Below are 10,833 nucleotides of genomic sequence, written 5' to 3'. Positions count from 1 at the left end.
TTTAAGGTTGGGGGCTAAGGGGGGATCCAACACTGCAGAATATTTATAATTTTTTTAAAAAAATTATAGAATAAAAAAGTCTTTTATTTTAGTACTGGCAGAAAGTCTGTCAGTAGTAAAAAAAAAAAAAGGCTTTTTTTTTATAATTTTTAATTTTTTTTATAAATATTCTGCAGTGTTGGATCCTCCCCTTAGCCCCAACCTCCCTGATCCCCCCAAACAGCTCTATAACCCTCCCCCTCTACCAATTTTCTGACATCTTGGGTACTGCCATTTTTATAAAATATAATAAAAAATTCTGTAGTGTACCTGCCCCCCTCAATACTCTTTCCCCCTTCCCCTCCCAGATCCCTTTCCCAACATTATTGTTTTCCCAACAATACTCTTTCCCCTCTCCCTTCTTCACGGTATTAGTTTAGTTAATGTAGCACACAAACCCTTGCACGCCCCCGCCCCCTCACGCGCACTACAGGATCCACGCTCGCAGGAAGTTCACCAGCAATGGGCCGTTCATCTGCCTCACTCGGATCCCTCCCACGCCACCAACGATTGGTACCATAGCTGGCTCTCTCTGCATTGATTTGCTGAAAAAAGGGTATTGCACGATGCCTCAATATTGGCATCGTCCTTGGTTGTTAACAACCATTTTTTGTAGGACGTTCCTGGCACGTCCTTGGTCGTTAAGGGGTTAAAGGGACATTAAAAACAAATGAACATGTTAACAATGCCAAAAGAAAGCCTAAAACTGAACATGTTGCAGAACAATATCTCCTTAGATTTGCAAAGTATCTATCTGCTAAAGATTATTCATAAGGTGATGGAAGTCAAACATATGATGACCGTTCACCTTCACTTTGAAAGCATGGTGTTTACTGGTGATCTCAATCACAAAGCTTTGCCCTGGTGCAAACATCATTCCACAGCCAGGCAACTGGCTCTCCTCTTCCCCCAACCTTTGTTCAGTTTACTGTTTCTTACAATTCCATTTTTATCAAACCTTGGGTTAAGGTGAAATACTGTTTCTTCGCTGTACTTAAGATTGATACGAAACCTTTTGGGGTTACTAGTAACTGATCCTCTGACGACAATAGTCTTGGAAGGGAACATTCCGCCATGGATTAAAGTCTGGTATGGAACTGCAAAATTTGCCATTTGGTTTGGATACGCAGCTCCAGGAGGAAACTGCTGAGTGGCAAATTCAGGTTGTTGGGGGAATCCAGGATTGTAAATTGTTCCAGAGGGAATCTGTGTTGATAAGAATCCACCTCCTTGGCCTTGTACTTCCACGCTTGTTAAAGAAACATATCCATCAACAACCACTTCTATGGAGGGGAATTTTATGGTGATATTCCAAAAAGTGGTTCCTATTTACAGATACCATTTAACCATGGCTTTTAACAAGTATTAAAATCTCAAATGGCGGCCCTCTATGAAAAAGCATTTCCCTCTTGTTTTGCTCTCGACCCCAGCTCAGGCGCTCTTTGGTGTTACAGACGACAATGCCTCCATCGACAAAGCGTGGATTGAAATGGAAAGTAACATCGTCACTTGAAGAAGGGCCACACTGAAAGTTCACAACGAACCTGTCACCTAAATGGAGAACGGCTCCAGAAATGATAACCATTGCACCACCTTGTATACCATGGTGAAAGTGTTTTGTAAAAGGGACAGGAGGGTTGTAGACTGGAGGCTCTCCATAAGACATGGCACAATATAGGCTGAAGTGGACTTCTTCTACTTTCCTTTAAACTTTTGATTTTTAAAGCTGTCATTAAGATAATGTTACATAATTCTGTACTATGTGCAGAATTATGTAACATTATTCTTTACATTTATTGTTCCTTTAAGGTGTGAGAAGTGACCCCCGTCTCTGAACAAAACCTACATAACCAGCCCTTGCTGGAAGCCAGAACTTCTTCTGACAATATCTACTAATAAAAATTATGCCCATAACTCTTCCCAGAAAAAAATCTTCAGTATCCATGTAGAGATAGTTTAGGTGCTGACAAAAGCAGGGATACAATAAGACCAAACAAGCCTGGGTAAGAATAGGTGCCAAGAGACTACCTGGGAAATACCAGCCACTTAAACTGGGGTCTGGGATATTTGGTGTCTCTGGGTTTGTAATAAAGGCATAAATAAATGATATGCCATAATTGTTCATGAAGTGGGCACACTGGGGTGTCGGTTTCTCTAGGACCAGTGTCCAAAATTCAACAGACTGAGCCAGCTCAGTGGGAGATATTGGAAACTGGGCAGTGTCCTGGGGTGGGTCACATGGAATGTCTATAAAATACTGTGTAATTGTAATACAAGCAGACTTCATTAGGATTATTGATCTCCACAGATTTTATTTTACATTGCAAGTTTAGGATTTTTGTGTATTTGATCCTTTTTATTTTTTATAATAATTGTTTTGCAGTTGTGTCTCTATTGTTTATTGTTTAATTCCCCCTTTTTATATACAATCTAATTTTATGTATTTCTTTTTAAATTTTTATGCACTTTTTAACTTTTTTTTGGATTAAAGTATAAATTTAATCTTATCTGTCTTTGTGCTCTAGTAATTAAATTCATGGCTTCCTTATGCTTGGAAATAACTGGAGCTTTTTGTAAGTATTTTAGATTTGTATAGGTTGAACTCGATGGACTTCAGTCTTTTTTCAACCTTATCTACTATCTACTATCTATCAAAGGGGTATTTTATTTATATATATATATATATATATATAAAAAAAAATATATATATATATATATGTATATAGGCAAAAAGAGTCAGTTGCACTCTCACAAACAGTTCTCCAAGGGCCAGGGTGCTAGAGTAAGTAAAATGTAGCAAAGTAGAAAACAGCACTCTCTGGACTTCAGTTTTAAACAAATAGTTTAATTGGTAACGTTTCGGGGAATGCTCCCCTTCATCAGACGTCTGATTGTAAGCTTTGAGAGGTGAACCCCTTAACAGGCAAAGCAAAGGATCACAAGTGCAGACCTGAGCAGGTATAGAGTTGTATCACCAAAATACTTCAGGCTATTTATCAGCATAGACTGATTGAAATTAGGTGAAATAAAGTTAATGTTATTTTAAAGTAGAAGGTAGAATATATTGCTACCTATGTCTTTCAACAAAGGATACCGGAAGGATGTATCAGACCTTATTTTCAGTAGGAGGTTATGTTTACTTAGTGACACTTGCCAAAAGAAACAAAAGGTATTCACAGGATTATTTCAGACAGTGGCTGTAACAGGAATAGGACAAAAGCAGTTTCAGACTTGAGTACTTCAGAGCGGATAACCCAGACACAGACAGTGACCTACAACAGATGGTATAAGCTTGAGAAAGTGTAGCGTGGAGAACGGTCACTACTTGTGAGCAGCTGGAGTCCTTACGCTTACTAGCGTGTACTGAGCAAAGCTGTCAGTTGCTCCGGACAGCTGAAAATCCGACGCCGCTGAAGAGCGGAGCTGAGAGGAGGAGGGGGCGGTACAGACCTTGTGAGTGACAGCGGCTTGTAATCTGTAGCTCCGAAGAAGCGATGACGTAGTTGGATCAGTGATTCTGAGTGACAGCGGTATACGCTGTTTGAAAGTCCACCTCAGACTATTAAGTTCGTTTGGCGTTAGGTAGGAAGCAAAGTATGTAATCCAAAAGGAGGAATGTTCAGTTGAAAGCCTGTGTAGGGAACGGCTTAATAAACAAGGTGGTTGGTTTAGGTTTGAGAGAGCTGAGAGTACACCGGCTGATGAGAATGTTGTCAGAAAACAGAAAGTCCTTTACAGGAGCAAATATAACGCAAATTAGTAATCCACAATTGGAAAGGTTGACAAGAGTAGATTTTAGGCAGGTAGATTTTGTAATCCAAAATTTTAGGCTTAAAGCTGATTCACAGAAGCGAAGTTGCAATAATGCTGTTAGCTGCTGCAAGTCTAATTACTAAGCACCTGTTTGCAGTCAGGTGACGACTTAAAAGCAGGTAGGGAGTGCAGGTAAGGGAGAGAAGGAAAAGCTGGCCTGGAATCCTTACACTGATGAAGGGGAGCATTCCCCGAAACGTTACCAATTAAACTATTTGTTTAAAACTTAAGTCCAGAGAGTGCTGTTTTCTACTTTGATATATATATATATATATATATATATATATATATATATATATATATATATATTTATTTATCCACAAGTAAAAAGCACTCACCGGGTCTTTGTAATAACAAACAAGTTTAATGTGACGTTTCGGGGTTGCCCCCGTCTTCAGACAACTTCAGACTGAAGAAGTTGTCTGAAGACGGGGGCAACCCCGAAACGTCACATTAAACTTGTTTGTTATTACAAAGACCGGGTGAGTGCTTTTTACTTGTGGATAAATATGTTATATTTTTAAAAGCACCACGGGCAAGCTGGATTTACATGCTTACAAATGGTGTTACTGTGAGTGCCTTTACCTCTTTGGATAAATATATATATATATATATATATTTTATTTTTTTCTTTACAAGTTTTAATGCAACTGTAAGGGTAGCCCAAAACGCCCTAAATAATACATTTTTGGGTGTTGGCTGCGAATGTTCATGTTTGAAGAGGTATAGGTAGGATTTGGGGGATTAATATGGGTTGGCTCTTATGCCCTGGTAAGGATTTGGGATAAGGCAGCTGGAGACCCTATGAGGGTTAACCCCTTAATGCCCACACTCACCCTGTTGTCACAGCTTGACAAGTAGCTCTATTTGTGAGAAGCTGGTAGTAGAAGTAAATATTTGTGAACATTGAGTTTTGGAGTAATTTAGGTAGAATTTGGGGATTAATTTGGGTGGTTCATAGGCCCTGGTAAGGAATTGGGATACTGTAGCTGGAGAACCCTTTAATACCTGCACTCTCCCCATTGTCACAGCTGGATAAGTAATAGAAAAGAATAATACAGCGCTAAAATCCAAAGGTTTATCTAAGCCACTCTCCTGCCACCTCCCCTAGATGGCAAAATTATAAAACTCAACAAAAAACGTAAATGAGAGGGCGCTAAAAGCTAAGAGAAACCAGCACACTTAATCAGCATTAATTAGGCATTCATAATGAAGAAAACAATACACCAAGTAATTTAAAAGGTTTACTATCAAAGATAAATTGCACAATATGCAGGACGTCTCCCTGCAAAGGATAAATATTACAAATAAAATAAATCAAAAGAAAAGTACTATATTGAATACTACCCTAAAAATTAAAAAATGTAAAAATGAAAAAATATCAAAAATCAAAAAACAAAAAAACAATATTGCTGGCTAAGAGAATATCCAATCAAAGGAAGCGTCAAATGTTCCTCTTTATTGCTGTGGGATCCAGTGTGTATCAGTGTTGGAAAGCAAATGTTGCTAGTTAGAAAGTGTCAATATAGTAGTTACTCCTTATGTTTGTATCAACTCTTCAAATGTTAACACATATTGCAATTATTTCCCATAATCTTATGTGTAGGCCAAAATACTGCTTCAGTATATGCAGAATGTGCAGTAGGTGAAACTTTGTTTATCAAAAAGGTATATTTGGATCACTTCAGATAAATGAGTATTGACTCCGTGAGCCTTGTTCGTCAGTCACTGATTATTAGTATTGTATACACTTCTCACCTTAACAGCCTGCTATATGTCAGTTTACTTAGCAAAACAACTTATACTTTTTACCGGAACTTTTCCTCGCCAAGCGCGATGACACTCTTGAACGGCTGTGTGCCAGATGATCACTTTTGACAGGCAGCTTGGCGTAATACTGGAATCTTTTCCTCGCCAAGTTCGATGACAATCTTGAACAGCTGTGTATCAGATGGCCACACTTGACAGGCAGCTGGGGTAATGCCGGAATCTTTTCTTCTCCGAAACCGTTACCTCTCCAGTCAGCGTCTTTCGAGATTTTCACCTCCGTTGGTTATATGCAGCTGTAGCAAAAGGGTAATCAGCTGAGCTGATATTGTGAAGCAACCTACGCTCTTAGCGTATTTCACGCACGGGTAATCTACTAGGTACCTAGTTGTAAGTTCTTGACAGGGTCAGCAACTCTCTTTCTCTACGCGTTTCACCCGTGTAGATGGGCTTTCTCAAGATGACAGTTGCTCCCGGAACTCATGTTTAAAAATCCGCTGCTGTGTTTCGATTGGATGATCATTTTCCTCAATTAGATCTTAAGGTGAGTTGCTTGTTAAGGTGGTATGTAGAGTTACAGAGCAAAACTTTTTTGCTGCAACATTTGGATATTAGTCATTAAAAGAGTTTCTGTAGGTTTTTACTGGCCCCAGGGAATTTCGATTATTTGACATGGGTTATATCCGTACATTAAAGTTTTTCTTCAAAATACTATTTGAAGTATAAAGTGCAAAATACATTAACAGAAAAACATTATTAGGGTGGTATATTCCATTAGGTGGTATTCCATAGTCTAAACAAATTATTCTAAATAAAAGGAGTTAGTAATCAGATTGTGCTCTGTATTCTTTACTAACTTCTAAATGTGATATCTTTTATGGACTTTATTTATTAGAATTTGTCCTCCTGGAGGCACATTTTAAGATATATAGCAGTACTATTAAAATGTCCATGCCTGGCTTTGTCATAAAATTATGTTTTTTTGTTTTTTTCTCTGTAGTACATATTATTAGAAATTTGGGAGAATTAGTTGTATATAAAAAACAGTAGATGTGGATTGGTCACTTTGGGCTTATACTTCACATATAGTCTATAATTTTGGGGGACCTATCTTGCTTTTAGACTCCTAGAAATGGTGATAGGTCCATTTCTGAATTTAGACCTCTTGGATGGAGGGTGTCAAATTGATATATAAGCTCAGATTCCTTCTTTAATAACTTTTTTTCGAAATTGCCCCCTCTCCAGTCTCCTCTCACTATATGTATACCCCAAAATTTGAAGTGTTGCAGACTATTATTGTGGGTTTCCCTAAAATGCTTATAGAGATGGGTATCCAGATTACCCTTTTCGATGTTGCAGAGATGCTCTCTAATCCTATCTCGTAGCATTCTAGTGGTTTCACCAATATAGAATAAATTACAAGAGCATTTAATAAGGTATATCACCCCTTTTTGTGAGCATCTAATAATGTCTTTAATGTTGTAATCTTCTCCTGTTCTTGCTATATGAACCTTGCTACTTTTATTGCTGTATCTGCAAGCCCTACATAGATGACAGGGGAAGAACCCTTTTAGGTTGTGGCCTTGCAAATCTCGATCAATTAAACTAGTGCCCTCTTTCTTTAGTTCACTAGGTGCCAAAATTTGTTTTAAGTTTTTTGCTTTCCTAAATATAATTTTCGGTTTATAAGCTACCATATCTCCTATTAGAGGATCTTTTTTGACTATGTGCCAATGTCTATTGATTGCTTTCCTTATTGCTTGATGGTTTTCACTATAGTCAGTAATGAATGCTACATTGTATTCATTATTATCAGTTTGGATATTGGACATATTTTTATCTTTATATTGTAGAAGAGTGCTTCTTTCTGTTGTTGCTGCTCTATTAATGGCTCCTTCCAGTTCTTGCTCTGAATAACCCCTATCATGGAATCTTTGTTGCAAGATATTAGTCTGTGTCTGGAAATCAATTTGTCTAGAGCAATTTTTCTTAATTCTAAGAAATTGTCCTGTTGGTATATTTTCTTTCCATCTCTTATGATGGCAACTTTTCTTATGCACGTAATTATTGCAATCAACTTTTTTAAAAAATGTTCTGGTTGCAATATTGCCATCATCTATAAATAGTTCTAGATCCAAAAACGAGATAGAGGTCCTACTATACTCATAGGTAAAGTGTAGACCTCTATCATTGATGTTCATTGCTTGAAAGAAGAGTTTTAAATTATCTTCGGATCCTCGCCATATAATTAAAATGTCATCTATGTACCGTTTGAAGAGCATGAGGTCCGCGCCAAATTCATGTGTGTTGAGAAAATGGTCTTCCCAATCACCCATGAAGATATTAGCATAACTTGGCGCGAACCTCGTGCCCATCGCGGTACCTTCGAGCTGGAGATAGTATTTCCCATTAAATTCAAAGTAATTATTCTCTAAAATAAATTTTATCCCTTTCAGGATAAATTGACTTAGCTGTGTACTGACATTGGCATCTTTACTGAGAATGTTTTCCACAGCTTGTATACCTTTATTGTGGTCTATAACTGTATACAATGAGGTAACTCTACATACTCTACACAGGTGCTCCAATTGGTGGAAAATATTAGATGGGAGGATAACTTTATTCTCGCCACAAGCGATGTTACCTCATTGTATACAGTTATAGACCACAATAAAGGTATACAAGCTGTGGAAAACATTCTCAGTATGTCCAATATCCAAACTGATAATAATGAATACAATGTAGCATTCATTACTGACTATAGTGAAAACCATCAAGCAATAAGGAAAGCAATCAATAGACATTGGCACATAGTCAAAAAAGATCCTCTAATAGGAGATATGGTAGCTTATAAACCGAAAATTATATTTAGGAAAGCAAAAAACTTAAAACAAATTTTGGCACCTAGTGAACTAAAGAAAGAGGGCACTAGTTTAATTGATCGAGATTTGCAAGGCCACAACCTAAAAGGGTTCTTCCCCTGTCATCTATGTAGGGCTTGCAGATACAGCAATAAAAGTAGCAAGGTTCATATAGCAAGAACAGGAGAAGATTACAACATTAAAGACATTATTAGATGCTCACAAAAAGGGGTGATATACCTTATTAAATGCTCTTGTAATTTATTCTATATTGGTGAAACCACTAGAATGCTACGAGATAGGATTAGAGAGCATCTCTGCAACATCGAAAAGGGTAATCTGGATACCCATCTCTATAAGCATTTTAGGGAAACCCACAATAATAGTCTGCAACACTTCAAATTTTGGGGTATACATATAGTGAGAGGAGACTGGAGAGGGGGCAATTTCGAAAAAAAGTTATTAAAGAAGGAATCTGAGCTTATATATCAATTTGACACCCTCCATCCAAGAGGTCTAAATTCAGAAATGGACCTATCACCATTTCTAGGAGTCTAAAAGCAAGAGAGGCCCCCCAAAATTATAGACTATATGTGAAGTATAAGCCCAAAGTGACCAATCCACATCTACTGTTTTTTATATACAACTAATTCTCCCAAATTTCTAATAATATGTACTACAGAGAAAAAAACAAAAAAACATAATTTTATGACAAAGCCAGGCATGGACATTTTAATAGTACTGCTATATATCTTAAAATGTGCCTCCAGGAGGACAAATTCTAATAAATAAAGTCCATAAAAGATATCACATTTAGAAGTTAGTAAAGAATACAGAGCACAATCTGATTACTAACTCCTTTTATTTAGAATAATTTGTTTAGACTATGGAATACCACCTAATGGAATATACCACCCTAATAATGTTTTTCTGTTAATGTATTTTGCACTTTATACTTCAAATAGTATTTTGAAGAAAAACTTTAATGTACGGATATAACCCATGTCAAATAATCGAAATTCCCTGGGGCCAGTAAAAACCTACAGAAACTCTTTTAATGACTAATATCCAAATGTTGCAGCAAAAAAGTTTTGCTCTGTAACTCTACATACCACCTTAACAAGCAACTCACCTTAAGATCTAATTGAGGAAAATGATCATCCAATCGAAACACAGCAGCGGATTTTTAAACATGAGTTCCGGGAGCAACTGTCATCTTGAGAAAGCCCATCTACACGGGTGAAACGCGTAGAGAAAGAGAGTTGCTGACCCTGTCAAGAACTTACAACTAGGTACCTAGTAGATTACCCGCGCGTGAAATACGCTAAGAGCGGAGGTTGCTTCACAATATCAGCTCAGCTGATTACCCTTTTGCTACAGCTGCATATAACCAACGGAGGTGAAAATCTCGAAAGACGCTGACTGGAGAGGTAACGGTTTCGGAGAAGAAAAGATTCCGGCATTACCCCAGCTGCCTGTCAAGTGTGGCCATCTGATACACAGCTGTTCAAGATTGTCATCGAACTTGGCGAGGAAAAGATTCCGGTATTACGCCAAGCTGCCTGTCAAAAGTGATCATCTGGCACACAGCCGTTCAAGAGTGTCATCGCGCTTGGCGAGGAAAAGTTCCGGTAAAAAGTATAAGTTGTTTTGCTAAGTAAACTGACATATAGCAGGCTGTTAAGGTGAGAAGTGTATACAATACTAATAATCAGTGACTGACGAACAAGGCTCACGGAGTCAATACTCATTTATCTGAAGTGATCCAAATATACCTTTTTGATAAACAAAGTTTCACCTACTGCACATTCTGCATATACTGAAGCAGTATTTTGGCCTACACATAAGATTATGGGAAATAATTGCAATATGTGTTAACATTTGAAGAGTTGATACAAACATAAGGAGTAACTACTATATTGACACTTTCTAACTAGCAACATTTGCTTTCCAACACTGATACACACTGGATCCCACAGCAATAAAGAGGAACATTTGACGCTTCCTTTGATTGGATATTCTCTTAGCCAGCAATATTGTTTTTTTGTTTTTTGATTTTTGATATTTTTTCATTTTTACATTTTTTAATTTTTAGGGTAGTATTCAATATAGTACTTTTCTTTTGATTTATTTTATTTGTAATATTTATCCTTTGCAGGGAGACGTCCTGCATATTGTGCAATTTATCTTTGATAGTAAACCTTTTAAATTACTTGGTGTATTGTTTTCTTCATTATGAATGCCTAATTAATGCTGATTAAGTGTGCTGGTTTCTCTTAGCTTTTAGCGCCCTCTCATTTACGTTTTTTGTACAGCTGGATAAGTAGTTCTGTGTGTGGCAAACTGGAGGCAG

General features: G+C 37.4%; 1 pseudogene; it reads right to left on the bottom strand.

The window, feature by feature from the left end:
* Window positions 1-739: 739 nt before the first annotated feature.
* LOC128647345 (galectin-9-like) lies at window positions 740-1,705 on the bottom strand (annotated as a pseudogene).
* Window positions 1,706-10,833: the final 9,128 nt, after the last annotated feature.

The sequence above is a fragment of the Bombina bombina genome, chromosome 2 (assembly GCF_027579735.1).
Source record: "Bombina bombina isolate aBomBom1 chromosome 2, aBomBom1.pri, whole genome shotgun sequence".
In the NCBI taxonomy this organism is placed as follows: Eukaryota; Metazoa; Chordata; class Amphibia; order Anura; family Bombinatoridae; genus Bombina; species Bombina bombina.
This window is presented reverse-complemented; position numbering and strand designations above follow the sequence as displayed.